General features: G+C 37.2%; 1 protein-coding gene across 1 annotated transcript in view; it reads right to left on the bottom strand.

Annotated features, from left to right (window-relative positions):
• Positions 1 to 24,179, bottom strand: part of DISC1 (DISC1 scaffold protein) — a 207,874-nt gene that overhangs the window by 72,256 nt on the left and 111,439 nt on the right. The window lies entirely within an intron of this gene.

Below are 24,179 nucleotides of genomic sequence, written 5' to 3'. Positions count from 1 at the left end.
ACCTAGATACTCCTCTGACAAACTCTCCCTTTAAAAATTAAATATTTCATCTGGATATTAATGTATTTCAGACTCCTCGCAATTATTAGCTCAGAATCACGTATCATTAACAACTATATACTTATCTTGAATGCCTGCCCACATTGCTGTTAGGTGAACTTTCTTCACAGGCAATGCAGCTGCCACATGACATACTGTTGACCAACAAAGGGACAAGTTCTCCAGAGACACTTTGTTGCTTAAATGATCCTAATTAAGCATACGAAGCATCTGTTACATACTGTTCTGCATATATTAAAAAAAAAAAAAAAGATATTCCAAAAAGTAACTTACATTAAAGTAAAATGATGGAGATAAACACTCCTACCTCATTAATGACATACCCTAAACATTCCATTTACACAGTTGCAAACTTCAGAAACTCTTACTAAGTAGCTTCTCTTTCTAAGGATAATATGAGAAAGAATTAAAAAGGCAAAAAATTGAACATTTCTAGTTCTGTTTCAGTCAAATGACACACAAGTGTTTGTGGAAAACTTCTACATTTTTATTCATAGAAATTATTTTCTTCATCAAAGTTTGATTTTGGTAGGAACTGGGTTTTCTTCCTTTTTTTTTTCTTTCGAAATTGTGAAGCTTTACTGAGATGGAAAAATATATTTTTACTCATTTTTCATTAAATAATTAGTGATCCAAAATTAAATACATATGCATGAAGTAATATATTTAAAGCAGGATGTGTATCTTACTTTTATTGTCATTTATGTCAGTTATGTCATTATACAGCCTAATTTCTTCTCCAAGGCAATGGGACTTTGGATGATTTACCCCATAGGAAAAGCCAAGTGAGGGGAGACTCCAGAGACACATTCATCCCAAGAAAGGTTGCTGCCATCTTCACCATTTCAACTGTCAAGTAGCACTGTCAGTCAGATGCATTTTTCAAAACTCATAAAAACCAAAGGCAAGACAAACACAGTGACAAATGGTTTTGTAATACTGGTGGGAAACAAGCTCTAAATAAAGAAGAATAACAGCATATTTGTCATCTTATGCGATGTTAAGTATTTTTTAATTATATTTTCCAATATTAGATAGTAGTCCCATTCGCAGGGGTTATGAGGCAGCCAGGAAAAAAAAAAAAAACAAACAGTTAAACATGAGCAACTTCAACTTTACATTCAGTTCTGTCAAATCCAATCAAACCTTTCATGTTGCCCTCCAGCTGATCCAGTTATTCATCATAGCAGCCACTCAAAACTAGACAGTAGCTGATTTTCTAAGTAATCTAGGCTAAAAAAGGATTGTATAGCCACTCTTCAAATATTATAAATATTTATTATAAATATTATTTTAAATATTTACTTAGACTGATGTTATCTTTGTAAGGTTTCTTTTGGAATTTCTTTTCCAAATTTTTAAAACGTTTTTGTTTTTGTTTTTGTTGTTTTTTTTTTTTTTTAGGATGCCTTAGCTGTATGCCACCTGTGCTGAAGCCAAGAACTTTCAGCTTACCACTACCACAGCAACAAGCAAAGGCACAACTGCAACAAATCCCATCAACCAAATCTGATTGGAATTCCATTGGAAAGTCTATCCTTGTGAGATTCCCAAAGCAATTCTTTGCTCTTTTCTTTAGCAGTCAGTTAAGACCCACAAGAGAAGATTGGTATCTGAATAGACTCATTATCAGGGGAAAAAACAGGACAAAAAATGCCAAGGAGGAGAATGGATGAGGGAAAAGAAGTGGTAACAGCTGGAAAAGGTTTTCAATGCTCTAAGGAAAGTTGAACACTTTCTCCCTGTGATGACCAATGTTATTTTGTTGCTTTCAACACGTGAACTTCCATAAGTAAGTAAAGCAATTGAACAATCTCAGAGCTCCCTGGTTTGGAGCCAAAAGGAAAGCACTACTCCCATCACACTGTAATTGCCTGTAAAAAACAAGGTACAACAGCCACATTTTACATGAACTCCATTTTATATCAGGAGAGAATCTAAACCACAACCATCTTGTGCTAGGAAGGATGCAGTGATATACTAGGTTTACATGGCAAGGTTTTGGTAGAGAATTGCAGGGATGGCCGCTGAAGGGTGGTACATGGAGCCATTTTGGAGCCACGTTGGAAGCTGCAGCCTATGAAAAGTACATGTGGAATCAGTTTAGAAAGGATGGGATGGATGGGACCCACACGGGGGTAGGACAGAGATGGGCTGTAGAGGAGCAGCAGAGGAAAAGCACTGTAGACTGATTGCAGCTCCTACTCCCTGCACCACTGTGCTGCTCAGGGAGAGGAGGTATCGCAGAATCACCAAGGTTGGAATAGACCTAAAAGATCATCCAGTCCAACCATCCACTATCACCAATAGTTCTCACTAAACCATGTCCCTCAACACAAAATCCAAACATTCCTTGAACACCTCTAGTGTTGGTGACTCCACCACCCTGGGCAGTCCATTCCAATGCCTGACCACTCTTTCAGAAAAGTAGTATTTCCTAACGTCCAGCCTAAATCTCCCTGGTGCAGCTTGAAGCCATTCCCTCTAGTTCTATCACTAGTTACATGAGAGAAGAGACCAACCTCTATCTCACTACAACCTCTAAGGTAGTTATAGAGAGTAATAAGGTTGCCCCTGAGTCTCCTCTTCTCCAGACTGAACATTCCCAGCTCCTTCAGCCACTCCTCATAATGCCTGTGCTCCAACCCCTCACCAGCTTTGTTGCCCTTCTTTGAACCCGCTCCAGGGCCTCATTGTCTTTCTTGTAGTGAAGGGCACAAAACTGGACACAGTACTCGAGGTGCGGCCTCACCAGAGCAGAATACCGGGGGACAATCACTGTTCCTGCTGGCAACATCATTTCTGATGCAAGCCAGGATGCCATTGGCTTTCTTGGCCACCCAGGCACACTGCTGGCTCATGTTCAGCCGAGGATCAATCAATATCACCAGGTAGAACAGGGTGGATGGAGGAAAGATGTTTTTAGCTTTCTTTTAGTTCTCACTGCTCTAATTTGTAAGTAATAGCCAATAAACTACATTAACCTTCCTACATTCAGACTGTTTTCCTGTAACAGTAAATGGTGAGCAATCTACTTATCCTTAACTCAACCCAAGCCCTTTTTCATCACATTTTCTCCTTCTCTGCCTTTGAGGAGAGAAAACAGGGGAGCAGTATGGTGAACTTTAGCAGCCCACTGGGATGGATCCTCCACAAGTGACCAGCAGCATGAAAGAAAGATTCTATCTGTACTGTGATTAGCATATGCCAATTCTTGCAAAAACTGCAACTACTAAGGAGAGTTAGTAGACAGAGTAAGATCAAAGAGTCCTATGCAGAGCCTACACTAAGCCCCCATTAACGCTATTGTTTTTGACAGCCCCAGAGAACCCTCACACACAAGTTAGCCCTTCCAAGATCTGAGTGATCACACTACCTTCAAATAGTTTGCCTTCTAAAATGACAAAGAAAAAAAAAACAACTTAATGTTTCAGCAGGATCTCCTGGGCAAAGCCAATGAATATTAATAAGCATTTTCCACAAGATTTTGCAGCCCTTCAAACTTATTGTGAAGATCAAACCAACATTTTTAGCTTGAATATAACTATGCAGTTTAATGTCTTGCACACACGTATTACATTACCTGCTAAGATAGTTTATAAGACACACTAGTCATTGGAGCAAGCACTGGGCACTCCATAAACTCCTTCACTACAAGTATTTTTGTCATAAAATCTTTCAAGAGGAGAAGTTTAATTATATTCTGAAATCCAGAATTCTCTGTAAGGAGTTTCACAGCTTTAATCTCATCTGTTTCTGACAGCAAAAGTAGTAACACAGCTCTTGGAATGACTTTTATATATGTGCACACAAAGCTAAGCCGTTTGTAAAACTATGAAACAGTGCTGTCCTCACAGCAGCATCCATCACAACTTTGCTTGACATTACCATCCTGACAATGGAAACTCATCTGAAACCAAGGCTGTAAAACAATAATGTGTTTACCAAGTGTCTTCTGAAGAGATGACCAATTTGTTTTCATTTCACCTTCTAAAGTTGACAACCCATTCAAACCCAATTCCTTCATTTCACTCTGACACCAGAAATGCCCACTACCTTTACACAAATCCAAAGCCAAGTGCTCCGCTTGTTACATTGTAACTAAGGGTTGATTTTTTTCTTAAAGTGATTTTCAAAAATTCTTTTCGGTCATGCTCACATCAAAATTATTTGACATAAAAATATGGAGCCCCCAACACAAGAAGGATATGGAGTTGTTGGAGCAGGTCAAGAGGGCCATGAAGATGATCAGAGGTCTGGATTGTCTCTGTTATGGGGAGAGAATGAGAGAGTTGGTGTTCTTCAGCCTGGAGAAGGCTGTGAGGCCACCTTATAGCAGCCTTCCAGAACCTGAAGGGGATCTACAGGAAAGCTGGTGAGAGACTTTTTATAAGAACATGTGGATACAGGATGAGGGAAATGGTTTTAAATTGGAAGATGATAGGTTTAGACTAGATATTAGGAAAAAATTCTTCACTGTGAGTGTGGTGAGAAATTGGAACAGGTTACCTAGAGAGGTTGTGAACACCCTTCTCCCCTAGAAGTGATCAAAGCCTGGCTGAACGGGGCTTTGAGCAACTTGGTATAGTGGGAGCGTCCATGCTACAGCAGGGGGTTGTAACTAGGTGATCTTAAAGGCCCCTTCCAACCCAAACCTATTAGAATCATAATTCTATGTTTCTATGATACACAAGAACAAACCTTGATTTCTAGAATGCTGGCAGAAATCTTCCTGCTTATCACAAGTCCATAACTACACCACCAGAAACACTTCATTGAAGCATTTATTTTCCTTGGGAAAAGCAAGTTAGAGACAGCCAAATCTGTAGAAGCAAATTCTGAAAAACAAACAGCTTTTCATAGTATTGCTGCACTGATACCTGCACTCTGAACAGATAAAATCGTTTGGACACAGTCAAAGGTTTGGATGCACCTTTTCCAGTAGCCACATGCAATTATTCAAATTTGGCTTTATATTCCTGTCCTTGTCCAGTCCCAAAGTGTGCTAGACTCACTACCGCACAGCAGGGTAGGCACATTTGATTTTTGGGCACATTTGATTAGTTGCATGTGTGCATGTACACCAAATTTGCCATGGACTTTCAAGAATAACTGTTTCAATTACTTCCTTTCCACCTAGATCACTTCCCTGTATGGAAGGCATAGATATGTCCCCAGCATACATCAAACAAATTGTACAGATCAAAACATGAAATTGTAGTCAAAACTTGGCAGATAAAAGACTTGATGAGTTGTCTTTCTTATACACAAGGACTTCTCATGTCATGTTAACAAATCTGTGCAAAGAACAACTCCTAACATTGGGTTCAAAGCACTTTGGGTCCAAAGGACATTGCTGATCCAGACCTGTTCACCATTTTGAAATTCTCTTCCACAATAATTCTAAGCATTCCTGAGCTATGACAACTTAGCTTTCAACAGCTGTTTTCATTTTTTCATTAATTATCATATTAATTGTGCATATAAAGGGTTCAGGAACCTGCATTCACCAAAACTGTTCAAGTTCCATCTTATACTAGGTGTACTACTTGAAGAACAAAAAGAAAGAAGCCCAACAGCAAAGTAAGAGGCAGGTTTTCTTGGCTCTCATACAATAGAATCAGTAATATGAACACATTTAAAGTAAAAATAAAATAGTAGGAAAAATCATCATCTCAGTAAGGCCAACCATGAAATTCACATTTTCCTCTTATTGTTAAGCAAATGGCTAAATGATAGCAGTGAAAGGAAAATGGCTGTGCAACTCAACATATCATATTCTGAAACAGTAATTCATCCACAGCATTTGTATTGATTCTAACAGATAATAGTATCCCCCCTTAAAACACATTTCATCTCATTTTTACTCCACTCTTCAAGAGAGTTTTATAAATTTTTCAACCAGTCTAACAGGGCTTTTAGCTACACATACATGTTCTGCAATTATGTTGAGCTCCATAAATAGTCAGGCAGTGCATGTTAAGTAAAAAGAATCCTGTTTCCTTCCACCCCCCCCCCCTTTTTTTTTTTTAACAGGTTCTTTCATTCTGTATTTCCTTCATATATTTTATGTTGGCAAATTATTAATATTTTTTAGTTTCCCTCTTGATACAGGTCCTGATATTTTTAGCCCATAATCACTGAGTTCTAGTTACAACTGGAGGACAATACATTAAGTTTTATAGATATGATTTTGACATTATACTGAAAGGTCCCATTACATATGCTTATCAAGATATCAATAACATTCATGAAAACTACAATTGCATTTATAGCAGATTCTAAAATAAAAAGTCTGTATTTAGGTAGTCGAGAGAGATACTTGGGGACTATTAAAAATCATTAACAATGCACATCATCTTAACAGACTACAAAACACAGGAGTCAAAATCTCCTATTGTACACATCAAGATATGAGCATTCATTCTCACCATTAAAGCATATCTCCTTCTGTTTCGCTATTCCAATTAAATCCTGACTTGAATTCTCTTTTAGGCTTCTCTGCAAGTACCATGCTTATAAGACAGTACTAGTTCTCACGTGCTATTTCCACCAAGGTGTAGAAGATTATGAGATACACTGAACAGCTGAACTACCTATTTGTGCGCTTAGGAAAATGAATAGCAATCAATAATTCATTTTATATGGACTACCAACAACTGAAATTTTTCCACAAGCAGATGCATCTCAGAGCAAAACAGAAATCAAGGCAGAGAGGGGCTTGCCCTTTGTTATCAGTTACTTCAAGCATCTGATTGCCCTACTGAAACTAAGCATAGTTGCTACAGTCAAAATAAACTCAATGATAAGTTCATATCCACAAATAACAATAGAAAATTTCCACTTTCCTATCTCTATTGGTAAAACTCAGCGTAGTTTTGTATAATGGCTACACAGAAAAAAATCCACTGCACTAACATACTCCCTTGTTTCCTCCTTTTGCTCATATTTGAAGAGATTCATCTACTATGAAAACAGCAAAAATTATGCAGCCCAATCACACATTGCCATATAGACACTGTAAAATTTGGCTTCATTACATTTTGCAGCATCTTCAGTGTTGATCACGGATAATAAATCAGTTTCAGAGAAGCATTCTGATGTACTGAAGTTTGGTCAGACAATGCCCAGACTTGTCTGGTCTTTAGAAACATAATTCCCTTGAAGTGTCTGTTTTTAAGCAAAGAACACGGCCCCATCCACCCCAGGAAATCTGGTTCACAGGCGAGGTGGGTCAGGGGCTCAGTGTGACCTTGCTATTCCTCCACCACTCCATTCTGTGAAGAGATTGGTGTCCAAGATCACTCTGAAACAAGTCAAACATGGACCTGTTCAAGAACATTTCACTTCCCAACCCTCTGCATTTGCCATCTGTTTTGCATCTTTTGCTTTAGGAAATGTTAGTCAGAAATCAGATGCCTCATCAAAACATTCTGTGATGCTCCAACAAACCAAAAGACTTAGCAGAAGTTTTACAACTTTTTTCCTATTACACATTCTGTACTGAAACTTTGCAGTACTTTTTTTGAACAGTTATAAAGGAAATGCAGAATATCATTATTCTGTTATGCAGCAGAAGTAGAACAAAATACAAATGTGTCAATGCTCCATGTATAGCTCCAATTATCATTTTTAGAGATTATTATTAGTGTGATTAACAAGATTCAGCTAGACCCATCATTTTAGCAGTACACATGAAGTCTGTGAGTATGCTTACTTGTCACATTTACCCACTGAACTGTATCAGTTGGTCTTTTCCTCTTTTGGAATTAACTCAGCCTATGAAAAACCTGAATGACACTGAGTTCATGTTTCCACCACGTGAAACAGCTGCAGGTCTTTCACACTGCACTATTCCTTTAAAAATTTACCATTCAAAAAGGGGCTGACATAATATCCTAATTTTAAATGGTTATTTTTTCCATTACAATCTCACGTGTTTTGAATACTGCACTAGGGCATAATAGAGTGTGAATAAGTAATGAAAGATAAAGAAGTGAATTTCAATAAAAAATCCCCTATTACCATTCTTAATTCTTATCTGTTGTTAAGACGACAGCCATCTGGAATATTATAGCAAGACGGGTATTCTAGAACAACCCAGAGAGAACAAAGTATAATTCAAAACCAAGAAAAACATTCTTAAATCAGGCTTTAGGAGGACATTTTGCTATTAAAAAGTAGTGCAATTGCATTGATCTATCTTATTTTGGCCCACCCTGCGCTGGTATCTATTCTGTTGACGAGGAGCCTAAATAAGGCTGTGCAAAGATGCTCCCTTTGGAAGCTGTCCCGCTGGCCCCAGGCAGCCGCGTCTGTTGCGACAACATCGCCCTCTCGTGCTGCGAGGACAGCAAAGGAGCCTCCCGGCCTCTGAAGGCTGTCATTACTTTAATTGCAGATTAATTACAGCTCTTCACCAAGGTCAAAAGGAACACTCAGAGGCAGCATAAAGGGTATCATGCAGAAAATACATAATGTTAAAAAGCCTTTTTTAATGCTAGATGTGAAATTTTAGCCTTCATAACAGAGATTGCTTCTTGTGTTGAAAAACTGTCCAGTAAGGCATCTCTCTTTAGTACAAAAATAGTGACCTTTCAGCTCACACCAAACAGAATTCAGTGAGGCTTTTCTCTAAATCAGTTCATTCTTGAAAATACCTTTTATTGAAAACAATTCTTCTCCAAATGAGAAGAATGAGACTGGCCAATGCTGTTATCCTACCTGTAATTATATTTATGTTATATTTGTGAGAACATTAAACTTTTAGATGGATCCAATTCAGAAGTAATGGAAACAGCAGTGCAGTGTGGCTGCTCAGTGCAAGAGATAAATCATATAAATTGCATAATTACAACTTCCCATGGCTCCAGAGACAATTTGTGCTAGGAAAAGCAGTGAATGATAAAGTGAGATGACTTTTATAGTATCCAAGAAAAGAAAGCTCAAGAATAGTCATCGGGACACAGAGGTGATAGCACAGTCCCTTCTCCAGAGCATGTTCAACTTTCTCCAGCTGAATGCTGTGCCCCAGAGAAGAGGGACCAACAACATCCCCCACCCTCCTTACCCCCAGCCATGTCTCTGCGCTGCAGGCCAGGAGACCCAGATGAGGGAGTCCCTCACACTGAGATAGCACCCTAGCCTCCAGATCACTGATCTCCTACCTCTTCATTAAGAATAAATAAAGGAATAAATAAATTCACTTGGTTACTTAACCAGAAGAATTTCTTCCAAACTACAATCCCGTCTTCAAATGTCATCTTGGTTTTGATGAGAATCCTTTTCTCCTTCTCAAAGACCTTTAAACTATTCCCTCAAGGCATTGTTTTTTTTCTTCAATTTCCAGTTCATTAGACAAAATGATAAACAAATTATTGGCAGTAGCCAAATCACAACTGCCCTCTCAGAAATGGAGAATCAGCCCCTTTCTTTTTCTTCCATACTGGACTGATTTACTACACTTGCATTAAACCTGGGCCTGTATCATGCCCTGACAGCACAGGGAAGCATTTCATCAGTGCTCTCTGTTAATGAAGACCACTGCTTTGGGAAGCTGAGATGAATCTAAGATTTCCAACAGGTGGCATAAGGTAAATGATAATACAAGATCTGGAATAAGGCCAGTGATACTTAGTTAAGCTGGCATAGTTGATGATATAGTCTCTACTGCATGCTACAGCAGTTTAACTCAAAGCTAGTTTCTCTCTTCTAGCAATTTGCACCTGTTTTCCAAGCAATTTACAGCCCACATACCTACTCTGCTGTTAAAACTGCTTACAGTAAATCAGATTTTCCTGTGTTTGTTGAAGCAATAACTCACAGCAAAGGAGGAAGCAAGAACATATTTCAGTCTAATAAAATCAACTTTATCTTTAGTTCAAAGAATGTCTTATTCAAACCTACATACAAGACTATCAATACATAGAGGGAGCCTTGCCAAAGATGGGAAGAGTTAAAGAGTTTGCTGTCACTTGCACATAGTGAGCCAAAATAAAGAAAATAATGTGTGAAGAAATCAATCATCTACAATACAAGTGGGGAACAAAAGCTAAATGAGTTTTGCCTGTGCTAATGACCTTTGACTATAAAATTAAGATAACTCTTTCTACCCAAATTCTTATATGGTTATTTTTGGGCAGCAACTCTTATTACTGCACTTATTACTTTATAACATAAAAAGCAGACAATACTCACAGTTAAACTGGTCCCTAAAGAATCTCTACTTCCTAAATCTCAATGTTCTTCATTAAACAATTTTTAAGTAGGTTGTTTCCAGAAACATATCTCCTTGCCTTTTTCAACTTCAAAGATAGCATAATTTACAGAAACAACTCGGGTATACAAGTTTATCACAAGCTCTGTTGCTCAGTAGCAAAACACCATAGAGAAAATAAAGAAAGAGAATAATTCCATAGCCAAGTCAGCTTGAGCTTACTGAGGCTTAACATAGCAGAAATACTCCTCTGTGGGATAATCACATTGTGCCTCACGAGCTTAGTACTTCATCACAGCCCAACGTGGGCCTTTTTCAACTGAAAGAACAGATGGCAACTTGGAAAACACTACTAAAAGAAACACATTTATAATGTGTAATGGTACAACTATGGCAGAGCTACCAAGCCACAAATGCTTTGAACACCACATTGAACAGGGATAATAAGCATGGTAAGGAAATAAGCAGGTTCATGATAAGGAAACCATACAACAGAGTATGTTCATCCAAGACCTGTGCTGGATTGTCTCTAGTCCAGTTACTGCTTACAAGAACAAATCACTCTGTAGAATAGCAAAGCAATATTTTAAGTGAAAGCACTTCAACAGGGCACCTTTCTAACTCTGGGACAGGGAAGAGACCTGGCAGAATAAAATATTACTCAACTTGCCTACCAATGGAACAGATGTGTTTCTTTCCACCACGATAACAGTACATTGCTGGTGACTGCACAGATTAAAATACAGTCTAAAGAAATTTAGTAGGTGTAGTGGAATTCCAAGCTCACAGCCTGAACCAATGGGTGAGCTACATGAGTGCCTGTACCAGGCATGGGGGTGGTCTAGAACCACCCCTTCTGTGTCCGTGGTATTTCCCGTGACATCTGAGTCTGCATGGGTCCCCTTTCCCCCCATACTTCTCTGTTGCAGCGTGATGGTACGAATGGGGGAGGTCACATTCCTCAGCTCATCCCTTTCTCCAAACTGTTACAAGGAGGGATGAGTTAATTCTACTTTGATATCTTTTCCTATAGCACCTATTTCTCAAATAAAGGATTTGTCATTGCCTTCGTTTGCTCTACAGTGGGCTAAAAAGAAGGCCTGTACTCAAGAGAAAGGCACAGAAATATCTGCCTGTTTGGCTTACTCTCTTACACTAGTAGGCTGGAGAAATACTTGTCAAGTATTGATCATTTTAGTGCTATCTGTAGACTAATTAGCAAGTCCCCAAATCATGCAAGTTGAATGAAGAATCTTTCTGTAACTTAAGTTTACTGCATACAGTTTGCAACTAGGAAGCAGCTTGTTTTGTTTTCTAAAAAAACAATAATATTAGGCATCAGATGTGGAAAGCACAGTTGAACTGGGGAAAATAACTTGATAAAAATAATAAACAGAATAGAAAATGAAGTTAGAACCAAAAGCCTGTCTGTGCAGCTTACTTCAGGAACCATTTGCAGCATGAAGAAAAAGAAAAGAGCTATCCGAAATAGGAGAATTTGTTTGCACAAGCAAGATACAAATAGAAAGATCCCAGAAAATTCAAAAGATGTGAAACAAAAAGGAGAGAAAATTAAATAATAAAATGAACTGTACATGTCAACTGGACTATGAAATGCTGAAGGATTACAATCACAGAATCACAGAATGGCCAGGGTTGGAAGGGACCTCAAGGATCATGAATCTCCAACCTCCCCACCACGGGCGGGGCCACCAATCTCCATACCTAATTGGTAGACCAGGCTGCCCAGGGCCCCATGCAACCTGGCCTTGAGCACCTCCAGGGACGGGGCATCCACAACCTCTCTGGGCAGCCTGTTCCAGCACCTCACCACTCTTTCTGTGAAGAATTTGCCCCTGACGTCCATTCTAAATCTCCTCTCCCTCAACTTGAAACCATTTCCCCTTGTCCTGAAGTTATCTACCCTTTCAAAGAGTTGATTCCCCTCCTGTTTGTAGGCTCCCTTTAGGTACTGAAAGGCTGCACTGAGGTCACCCTGCAGCCTTCTTTTCTCTAGGCTGAACAAGCCCAGCTTCCTCAGCCTGTCTTCGTAGGGAGGTGTTCCAGTCCCCTGATCATCTTTGTGGCTCTTGTGACCCTCTCCATCAGCTCTCTGTCTTTCTTGTACTGGGGGCTCCAGACCTGGACACAGTACTCCAGATGGGGCCTCACAAGAGCAGAGTAGAGGGGGACGATCACCTCCCTGTCCCTGCTGACCACCCTTCTTCTGATGGAGCCCTGGATACCATTTGATTTCCGAGGTGCAAGAACACACTGCTGGCTCATGTTATGTTTTTCATCCGTCTGGGCAATGAAGGTGAGCATACAAATAAGATGAGAAGAGCAATTAAAAATAAGTTATTAACATAATACTCAGATTTTAGAGGCTAAAATGCTTTTTTTCCTGCTGTAAAGATGCATGGCATTTATTAAAGATAGAGTAATAAAATACACGTTTCACAGAATGCTTAGAAAGAGCACACAAAACAAACATAGGAATGCTGAAGATGACAGACTCCAGGGGTTCAGAACTTTCAAAACAACTCCCAAAACCCAAAAGACTTTTAGAAGATACAGAATTTCTTACTTCTTTATATTCCTTGGGAAGGCAAAAAAGACGCCTGGTACCCTACTTCAGGGGATGCTATAGAAACAGAACTAACAGTTCAGCATTTCAGAGTTGTGAAAAAGTATTCTAACTCAGGAAAGATCTTGGTGCCCTCATACTGTACTCTGCAGAACTGTGATTACATCTTCCATTTAGACCAGCAAATACTGGTTTTCAAGGTCAGGCAGACAGCTTGTAAAATGCTATGTGCTTTTACAGTGTTCTGTGTTTTCCTGCAGTCTCCATTTCCCTAACCAATCCACTCACACGCTATGTAAGTGACCTCAGCAGGGGTCACCATGAGAGGAAAAACGCAAGCAGCATAAGAATGAGATAACACCTACACACTGTGCCTTTGAGGAATTAGAGAAGTCAGAGAAGTCTTGGACATGGCAGCTTCAAGAATAAATAACTCAGGTAGAGATAGAGACTGATCTTGGGGCATTGTGTACTGCTCTGGAAAAGGTGTGAAATTGTGTTCTGTGTAATTAGGAGTTCTGATGAACTGGACTTCAATATTTTAATAAGCCAGACAAAATAAACCATGCAAAGACTGGGGGAGAAAAAATCATCAGAAGTTGGTAAATTAAAAATGAAAGAAAAAAGGGAGAAGAAAGAACAAGAAGTACCTGCAGAATACAGTGAATTGATAGAAAATATTACTAACGTTCTGCATTGGATACCATTCATCTTGAAATATCTGGAGTTATCCAGTTATCATTATACTGATAATACAATAATTCCAGAAAGCAAGTTTAATAGAGCATATTGTATTCACCTATGCTGGCTATCCACAAAACATGGACTTAATCCAGTTGGAATTAGGTATATATATATAGGTATAATATATATATTTTTTTTTTCACACTGTTCTTTTATATATATATAAAAGAACAGTGTGAAAATTTGCAACAATTTTTGAAGAACTCTGACAAACTAATTGTTTTCCATTAAAAGATGGACTCATTTTAAAACTGAAGTTGTCAGCTCCAATTGCTAGCCATCAGAAGTAATCACTTATATTTTCATCTACAATCATAAAAATCTTCCCATTAAGTTTGAGCAGGCAGTTGCAGACTTCCATCAAATGATCTCAGCCTTCTGTTTATTGAACTGAGTAGACACACTAAGCACTTCGGGCCGCCTCCCAAACTTTTAATCATCCGTGATTCCCCTACAAATTCTCTTTAATTTTTGAAAATACCGTTTTCATTCTATCACTGAATGCCAGCTAAGACAATCAGAAACTCACAGAGATACAAAGAAACAAAGTCCTGAAATAGCTCTTTGTGAGAATCAAGTGGCTCGAAGTTCACTGATCTAAAACAATCACATTTTAGCTTAAAGACTACAAAATAAAATAGGTTTATTCAATAGGAGAGGCCTTCCAACTGCAAGACGTATTATTTTTTTTATGACAAAACTGAAATATTTTCTAATTATAATAATTTCTGACTGTTTTGCTCTTTTCTACATGGACAGAAACAGAACCTGCATCCAGGTAGCTCAGATGGATGCTGTAAATTCTGGTGCAGCAGGACACCTGAGGTAAAACACTCAACTCTGAAGAAACTGGAGGCAAGCCTTTGACTGATATCAATTGTACCAGAATTTCTGATTCCATGTATTTTCAAAATTATCTTTCAAATCCATATTTCAATATCAAGATTACAAGAGATCGGCAATTCTTGCTTTTTTTCCCTTCAGAACTTAATATTTTTCAAAGATTCTTAATGTCAAATCCACAAGGTAGGTGGTTGGTGCCTATTTGCTTTTTTGAGGCATTGAACATAGATAACTTTTCCCTATAGAATGTTTTAGAATACAGACACTGGGAGGAAAGAACAGCAGAGAAAGTGTTACCAGTACTGCTAATCTAGTTATAGGATTATCTGCACAGAAATACACATATATTCAGCCTGTCATTTCCAGCTCATGTTAATTATATTTCAATGCACCTCACATGATAAGAGGTATAATCCAGGCAAAAGCATGTAGAGGTTGTAGTCCAATTTATACAATATGTCTTCCGGCTGATAATTCGAACAGGTAATGAACTGTTTAATCTTATGCAGCCTGACAAACACTGTTTATCTTTACTCAAGCTTTCAACATGCACATCAAACCAAACATATCTTTTGCAAATATGATGACTGAATCTTCTTTTCAGCTAGCTTCATTTGTAGTTTTAATTATATTCCGCCTACAACAATATTTTTATATAAAGAAATAAAGCAGAGTTTGAACACAACTGGGAAAATGTAAATTCTTTAGAATATCCAGTTAAATGCATTGCTTACATGAAGAATTAACTGGTTTCTTTATTCTTAGTCTATCAGCTGTAACTTGACATGTAATCAGAAATAATACTACTCACTTGGCACCTCCTGTGCAACACAGGTTCTGTGTAATTATAGGTGGCAAAATTCCTGGTCTCATACTACAGGCTGTTACTATAACCTCCTGTGCTTAAGCGTTGAGCCCATGGACCACAGATTTCACAATGTAATGGCAGAAGCAGCAGTCACTACCTCCACTCTTTATCATGGAACCACATCGGAAACCAACTGAACCACAAGCAAGCACATTCTGTTCCTGCACCAGGAAAACAGAAATCAAACCTGATGGATGCAGAACTCCGGCTCTCTATCTCTTGACTCTAGATATTAGCGATTCCTTGCTTTTCTCTCTTTTACCTCAGATTATGTCTTCAAGGACAGAGGCAGGAATAAAATTCTTGGATGAAAAATTTCAATTCCTGAACAGGAGATACAGGGCTTTCCACTGAGTAGTAAGGCTTACATTACCTCACAGTAATTAGTTAGGATTTAGTAGAAGTATATTTAATAATAATTAAAAAAAAAAAAAAAAAAAAAGCAAGCATAAAAACAAGAAATATATTTATATGTCCTCTTGGAATAATACTGGGAACAAATAATCTCTGTATCACTTTTGTATCTTAGTAAAAGCTGAGAATTGGGCAAGTTTTGTTTTTTATTTTTTGCTTTTTTACTGTATAGCATGCTTTAGAATAATACGTGCATGTAGCATCAAAATAATTTTGGGGACAAAACCAGCTGTTCTCTAAAGGATTACAATTTCAATATTCCTATTGTATTTTTAATCAAAATCGTACCTCCTCCATCTTTCGGGGAATATTTTCCACCATTCCAGTTTGGGTTTTATTTCTATTTATCTATGTATATAAATTCTGCAGCATGCTTAGAACCCTGTATGATTCAAGTAATGCTATACAGCAGAGAGTTATTTCACTCTTTTTAAACATGTGAGCATTAAGTGAGAAGTCAGACAAGGATGATATCATTCTAGAATATCATAATAATAGATTTCATTTGCCTTGTACTTTCACTACTGTATTTGCAAACTTCCCAAAGAAATCCTTGAAACAGTAACAATAAGAACAAAACAGAAAAAAAAAGACTAATCTTTATCTGACAATCACTAAGAACAAAAACTGGGAAACTAAATGTGTTTCATAAGAGTGACACCTCGAATTCCATTCCAATGGAATAACATCCCAGGGCTTAGATATTCATACTCTTAGATGCTGCACTTGACTAATGCCAGTCTATTTCAAAACAAAGATGAAATGTACCAGAAAATTATCAAACTTTTCATGTAGTTACTGACATGAATTTACCACCAACATAAGCAAGTATAAATCTTTAGATTTATGCACAAATTGCATATATTAATGAAGGCATGGAATCAGATTTGCGCAGTATCTCAAAGATACCATGAACGCTCGTAAATGAAAACTTTGGGGTGAAAATATGTTGGTGTGCCAAGACCTTTTTATTCAAAATATATCCTAAAAGCACTTCTGTAGCTAAAAAGGTAAACAACAGTTTAATTCTCTGTTTCTGCCATGGTGTAATCCTTTTTCAGGCCACCAATTTTACATCAGTGATCTCAAATGATCTAAAACAACATTTTATCTTTAACAGAAAAAAAAAATAAAGAAAAGAAAAAAGGAAAAAAGGAAAAAAGGAAAAAAGGAAAAAAGGAAAAAAGGAAAAAAGGAAAAAAGGAAAAAAGGAAAAAAGGAAAAAAGGAAAAAAGGAAAAAAGGAAAAAAGGAAAAAAGGAAAAAAGGAAAAGGAAAAAAGAAAAAAAGAAAAAAAGAGAAAAAGAAAAAAAGAAAAAAAGAAAAAAAGAAAAAGAAAAAAGAAAAAGAAAGAAAAGAAAAAGCAAAAATCCAAAGCTTAAACTGAATGTAAAATGCTGTACTATTTTCATATTCAATCTGCAGGCTGCTTAAACTAATGGAAGAATGACTGCCTGACTGGTTTCACTGAAGTGCTGCTTGAAAACAAACTGACACAGTTCCTTAAGTATCCTATCCATCTCCATACCCATGCTCAAAAGAAAGTAAATGAGGCTTAGCCTCAGCTGGGATAGAATTGGTTTTTTTCATAGTGTTTGGTATCATGTTACGTTTAGGTTCTAAGGTAAAAACTATGTTGATGACACACTGATGCTTATATAGCTCCTGCTAAGCAGTGCTGTACGGAGCCAAGGCCATTTTCAGTAAAGGGCCCAAGGAGTTGTGAGAGAACAGAACTAGGACAGCTGACTTACACTGGTCAAAGGGATGTTCAATACCGCATGACATCAAGAGAAAGGAGTTTTGAAGGGGGTGGGAGATTATCTCACTCTCTTCTGCTGCTTGGGGCTAGCTGGTCTTCAATTAGGAAGTGGCGAGCAATTGCTTGTGCACTACTTGTTATATATGTTCATATATACATGTTGTCATAACCATTATTCTCTTATCTATCTTAATAAGTAACTTTTATCTCAACTCAAGAGTTCTATTTTGTTTTTTTCTCCCCAGTTCTCCCTCTCATCACACTGGGAAACGAACAATTGTGATGCTGTGTTAAACCACAAAATAGGCCAAATAAGCTATAGAATGAATTTTCGGGAACAGAAAATACCATTCCACATTAACATAACATGAGCAATGTCAACAGTGCAAGAAAACGTAACGAATTTCTGATCAAGACACTGAGAATCAAAACTGAAATGAACAGTACAAAATAAAGAACCCTGTCTTTATACTTGCAATCTGTCAGTGTTTCAGGATAAACTCAATGATATAAGACTCATTTTGTAACCCCATCCAACACGTTCTGACCAAATACACGCAGGCAATATCTGCACAAAACAAGAAGATAAACAGAAACCAAATTGTGAAAGTTCAAATCTGAGCCCATCAGCATCTTAGGAAGATGCAGTTGCAGAACTTTAATCAAATGAAATTGATCAGAACTGGTGACACATACTACTAAAATGACTTCAAATTCCTTCTTCTGTGTTGCTTCAAATTTATTCCAATACAACTTAATCATGCAAAGCAGAACTATGTTAAGAAGTGGTAAAAATCTAGAACATGGATGGCAAGCCAGGAATTATTTGTCATTATCCCAAAAGAGCAATACTCTGAGCAACAGCATTTCAGATGTAAAGGAACAAGTCATCAGGCATTCTCTCAGAACTTTGCACTTATTTATACACACAGCAGCACATTAAGGTGTGAATGTTGAATGACACAGAGTTGAAAGTTACCTACTCAGTTTCGATTCCTAGCTTCTATTATAGCAGAGGGTTGTTCAGTAGCACTTTACACCATCAAATTACACTTCCATGATTCTAAAAGAGCCACTCTAAATTTCTGTGACACAGCAACTTGGAAAACCTTGTCATCTTTACTACTTATCCTACTAAAATATAATTTGCCATGAAGAGAGACAGCCCAAAACTTCAGACAGGTTCTATTTCTTAAACTCAGTTCTCCACGATCACAGAACCAACTCTGGGACATTTCAGGAGTTTCTTTTATGTTATGTAACCAGGTCGTATTGCTGTCTACAAAGAAAATACTGCATGGGTATAACATTTCAGTAAAGTTTACACCATCATATCTCAGAAGAAAGGAATAGAAGAGACACTAACCTTTCAGCTTCGGTATAGAAATGGCCTGATCAAAAGACTCCTGCAGATACCAGTGGGCTTTGAATTAAGCGACTATGACAGTTCAAGTTGCATTAACACAGCTTTTATGTTTTCTGCATTTAAGCATATAGAACAGTCAGATTCAATTTAATACCCTCATTGAATTCATATAAATGAAAGCCCCATCCTCTAAGTGAAAATAATGAAGTACTTCACATATTCATAAGAACACCACCACACAAGCAGACCTTTACAGTCACAATTATGACTAACACAGTTTACAAGCGACTTAAGCTATATGGTAAAGAAATATGCTAAAACAGACTAGTTTCTGTTCTTTCCAACTCTGACAAAAATTATGTATAAAAAATATATATTTTTTATATTTTGGTTATAGGAAATGCCCAGCAGAACATGTTCTTTATCTACTAAATTATAGAATTAACATTTGTCAAAAAGGTAATTCCGTAACAAAAAACAAACAACCCTTTAAAACTACTCGAATATTATTTTTCAGAATACTCACTCAAAAAAACAAACAAACAAGCAAACACAAACGCAAACACACAACAACCAACTCACATTTTCACTTATTTTATATAGATTTTGTGAAAGCCTGAAATGGAATGAAAACTGTCGGTCCAGACTCGATCCTTAAAGTTGCATAACAATTCGTAACATGGCCTCTACCTACTATTACAGAATTCTAAGTCCAAAGAAAGAATGTAGCTACACTTAATCTGACAGATGATAGAAAATGAAGAATCATACTCATAATCAATTAAATGCTGATAATATACACAACAGTAGAAGCCTAAGCAAATACGTAAATACCAATTTCTCAAATGAAATAGCAAAAAAAGTACCAATGAGCAGAATGCAATTACTCATGCTGCATTTGGCAAATACAATGTAAAAAGAGTTCAGAAAGGTTGAGCTTCTCATTTTGTTCATTTCCACATAGTGTTAAACAGCCTACAAGCAGGCTGGTAAGAGCTTTAAGACTTACACCAGAAATTTCTTAGACAATAAAACCCTCAGTGGGAGTGCAGCAATAAAAATAAAAATATCACATTCTAAACAATGGTTAAAAATAAAGTGGGAGTTATTAAAAAGCGATTATGATGTACACGATAGTCCTTATTTTATATTTCCTTTAGAAATTAATTCAGTATAGAAATTCTACTTAAGATGAATTGGCGAGCATAACCTAGCAATTAGGTTGTGAAATACATACATTATTTACCAGGAGACTCTTTCCCTGAAAAATTGGGTAAATGCAGACAGAAAAAGAATTCAGCAAATGAGGCACTACTGGTAATGAGGAAATTGAGACAAAGAGGGTAGATTTCATTTCCAGTCCTAAGTTACAAAGGCCAAGCAGCACAAGCCAGGATATTTAAGTACAATCCAGCAGTTTGCTGGACAGGGAAGTAATTATGTTTCATGTTTTTGGAGCATGGTTATGGCTGTTCTGAGCTGTAAAGCAATTATCTTCCTTGCCATAACTGAATCTTTGGACTTTAAAAGGCAGATTTGGTCAACAGCAAAGTTCTGATAAAAGCACTGGAATTCTTGAATCACCACTCTTAAGCTACAGAAATTGCTGTGGTCTAGAAAAATTCAAAGCTCACATAAAGCATCATTTCAAATCTGTTTATGAAAGTGATTAATTCAACTCAAAATAGAATGGCTTGGCTTAGAAGAGACCTCAAGAATCATCAAGCTCCAACACCTCTGACACAGGCAAGACCAAATTCCATATCTAATATTAGACCATAAAACTTGGTTTTAACAAAACTTCAGGTAAAACATCATAACTCCCATTTGTCTGGCTTTCATAACTATAAAACAGCAACAACGGTTAATCCCATTTATAGAAGCTTTCTGATTCCCTCAGAAGAAATTTACTATAGGAAAGGGAAAATCAGTACTATTCATTTTAAAATACAGATCAATATGTTACTTGTTAATGCTTCTACTGTCCAATAAGAAAAACATTTTTGAGCATCTCTAAAATTATGAAAGGATTTTTGTCAAATCTCCTTTATAAGGAGCACTGACAGCTCTCAGCACAGAGAGCCACTGCACTACATCTGCAATATCTTTTATACTTGGGCAGCTGGCAAAAAGTGAGAAAATTCATTAGCATACTAATGATCTGTACTATTTAAAATTCCAGCTCTGATTATTGTGTGATTAAGTCTCTTCCCTTGACGTCTGCTTCCTTATACCTGCATTATTGTGAGAAATCAACAATTAGTAATGAAGTAAAAGAAAAACAGGTGACCAATTTATACACAAGAGAAACATACACACATTTCAGCATTTCCTTTGTTGTTGTTTTCTAATGCTTCCCAGACAAAGTGGTATTATTTTCAGTAGAAGATATCTCAAAAAAGTTTTAAGAAGTTGACAGGCATGAAAGATAACAGTTCAAGTGCCAAATTACACAGGAATAACTATGAGTAGGAATACCTGTGCAGAAGGTTTCAAGACATTACAAAACAAAAGAGGGGAGTAAATAGAATGTTATTGCCTGAAAACAAGAGAAAAGCAAAGACTGAGGTGACAACAGATCTTGCCACCTTAACTTAATTTTCAAGAGAAAAACAAAGCATCTTTTTTCTACAGCAAAAGATGTTTAAAACCACTGATGTATTTAAACTAGACCAAAGCCTACAAATAACAGACTAAGAGACATAAAGGTGGTCTCTGTTAACTTGGTGGCCCTGTTAGAGCAGTGAGGTTTGGACCAGCTGGCATCCTTTCCAACTTCAACCATGCCACTATCCTGAGACTAGAACTACTTTCCACGTGTTACTTTCAGTAACCTACTTCTAACTGATAGGCAGCTATCTCATAAAAAGTTGAGCTGGGTCAAAGCACAGCACAACTCTGCACAAGGATGAATCACAGATACATCTCAATTGTGTATCAAGAATCAATCATGATAGTCTTGCTTGTTTTTGCTATTTAAATTAGCATGGTTAATTTTGCCTCAAGTGAACTACAAACTCTGAGCAGAGAGCTAGTAGAAAAGACAAAGGAAAGGGCTGCCAGATCAGGTTGCCAACAGCCCGATCCAACTTGGCCTTGAATGGCTCCAGTGATGGGGCATCCACAGATTCTCTGGGCAACCTGTTCCTGCTTTTCACCACCCTCCAATTAAAGAATTTCTGCCTAATACCTAATCCAAACCTCTCCTCTTTTAGTTTCAATCCATTCTGCCCTTGGTTGTATCATTACTAGACTATGCAAAACATCCATCCCCATCCCTCTTTCAAGTACTGGAAGGCCACAGTGAGATCTCCCCAGAGCCTTCTCTTCTCCAAGCTAAACAAGTCCAACTCCCTCAACCTTTCTTCATAGGAGAGGTGCTCCACCCCTCACTCAAGTTGTACCTTTCACAGTGCAGAAAAATATACTCGATTTTCTCCAGTTATTTTAAATAACAAAGAAAATGCCACAGATCACAGCAAAACCGAACATAACACACCATGTATAAAAGCAACATGTATTTCTCAGCATTTGGCAGCTCTCATTTCACCCTAATGTATCCCATAAGCCCATAAGGGTATGGGCTTCCTCATCCATGATAAAGCCACCATAGGCAGTATTGTGTGGCATTCAAGCAAACAAGAGATAGAGAAACAGCTATAGCAACAACCTGTTCAATCATAGTATACTACATCTTTTAATTATGCCAAGGCAATAAAATCCTGTTTCAAATTTTCGTGCTTTATTTTCTAAACATGAAAGTACCACACAAAATATCAACTGGTTCATAAAAGTGGATGTCATTTTTAAGACATAATTTGTTCACATTTTCTAGAGTGTATCAGAATGCTGTTATTCAGTTAAACATGGTGGTACCAATTTCATGCTACCAATTTCAAACCTAGAAGTGTTTCCATATTTTTAAGAAGAAAACAGTTCAGAATATACGCAAGGAGGTCAGGGACAAGAAAATGAGAATATCTTAGATTTCAATTTATGTATCTCTGACCATTATGTGCTTGGTAGAGTTATGTTATGAAGGAATAAATTTCTCTTTATGCCTACAGAATTATAATAAATTAAAAAACAATCCAAGCAGTGAACATGAAGTGCTTCGCAATTTGTTTTCACTAATTTTAGGACAGTAGAGGTCATACCTAAAGGAAATCTCATTACAGTTACACAAATGCAAAGGGAAAAAAAAATAGAGCCTCTTCAGTGCCAACAATTCTGTTACTTCAGCAATACTCTTGCAGAGGTTTTGTTTGAAATGTTGCTGAAGAAAAACACAAATGAGAAGTGTGTATGTATTAGAGGAGATTTAATTGTCTGAGAAACAAAAGGAGAAACACAATGGACAGATTGGAAAGTCAGAATACTCCCCCCTTCAACTGATTTGCAATTTTAGGTGATGAGGAAACACCGTCTGATGTGTTTTCTTTCTGTGGGTTTGGATGACATGGCTTAGGTAATTACACACTATCAGGAACCAAAAAGATCAAAAAATTGTTTAAACGGCCATTTAGTTTCTAGCAGAGCAATTTCTAATCTAAGGTGCGTGTGTGTTTATTTTTCTATTTTTCTTTTAAAAACTACAGCCCTGGATGTATTCAGTTGTTTACAAAAACTTTGTTTCTAAGATACCTCTGCCTGTCCAATTCCCTATGAAGATGTGCTTCAAAAGCAGACATTCTTCCTCTTCTCAACCAACTTACTGCTCATAAAATTCTGAAAAAGGAAAGAAATTTCGAGTCTCTAAAGCTTCATAATAGCTCTCATATTTATACTTTCCTATTTAGAGGTATCTATAGTAACTATATTTGCAAGTAATAGTTATTCAGCCTATTCATTTAATCAAACAACAAGCCTGTTTTATCTGCCTAACTTCAGGAAGGAGAACAGTAGAAGATAGGGTAATCCAAGACTAATAGTGGCTTTGCTAATTTTGATAATTTGTCAGCAGTTTTCCCAGTAATTGCAGAGAATTTTCCCAGTCCATCATAACAGCGCCACCTCAGCACACTACCCTTGTGTTTGAATTCAAGCTGCATTTGATAGGCTTTAAAACACTTCAAGCATAAGTTTAAGAAAATAACTCTTTCCTTCAGAACCATGTACCTATCACACCTCATTCATTCAGAGTCATTACCAGAGATTTATTAAATAGGCTGCACTGTTATTACAACCAACACCACCTACTGTCAGCACGTAAAAGACTGCATACGTTTTTCTGTATGTGAATTCATGCACATTATCATCATCACTATAATTCTGATGGGATTTAGAAAAATAAAGTATTGAGAATTGGGTTAAAACAGAG

Source organism: Lagopus muta, chromosome 2, assembly GCF_023343835.1.
Source record: "Lagopus muta isolate bLagMut1 chromosome 2, bLagMut1 primary, whole genome shotgun sequence".
Lineage (NCBI taxonomy): Eukaryota > Metazoa > Chordata > Aves > Galliformes > Phasianidae > Lagopus > Lagopus muta.
The sequence above is the reverse complement of the archived record's forward strand: the minus strand, read 5'-3'. Positions and strand labels throughout refer to the sequence as shown.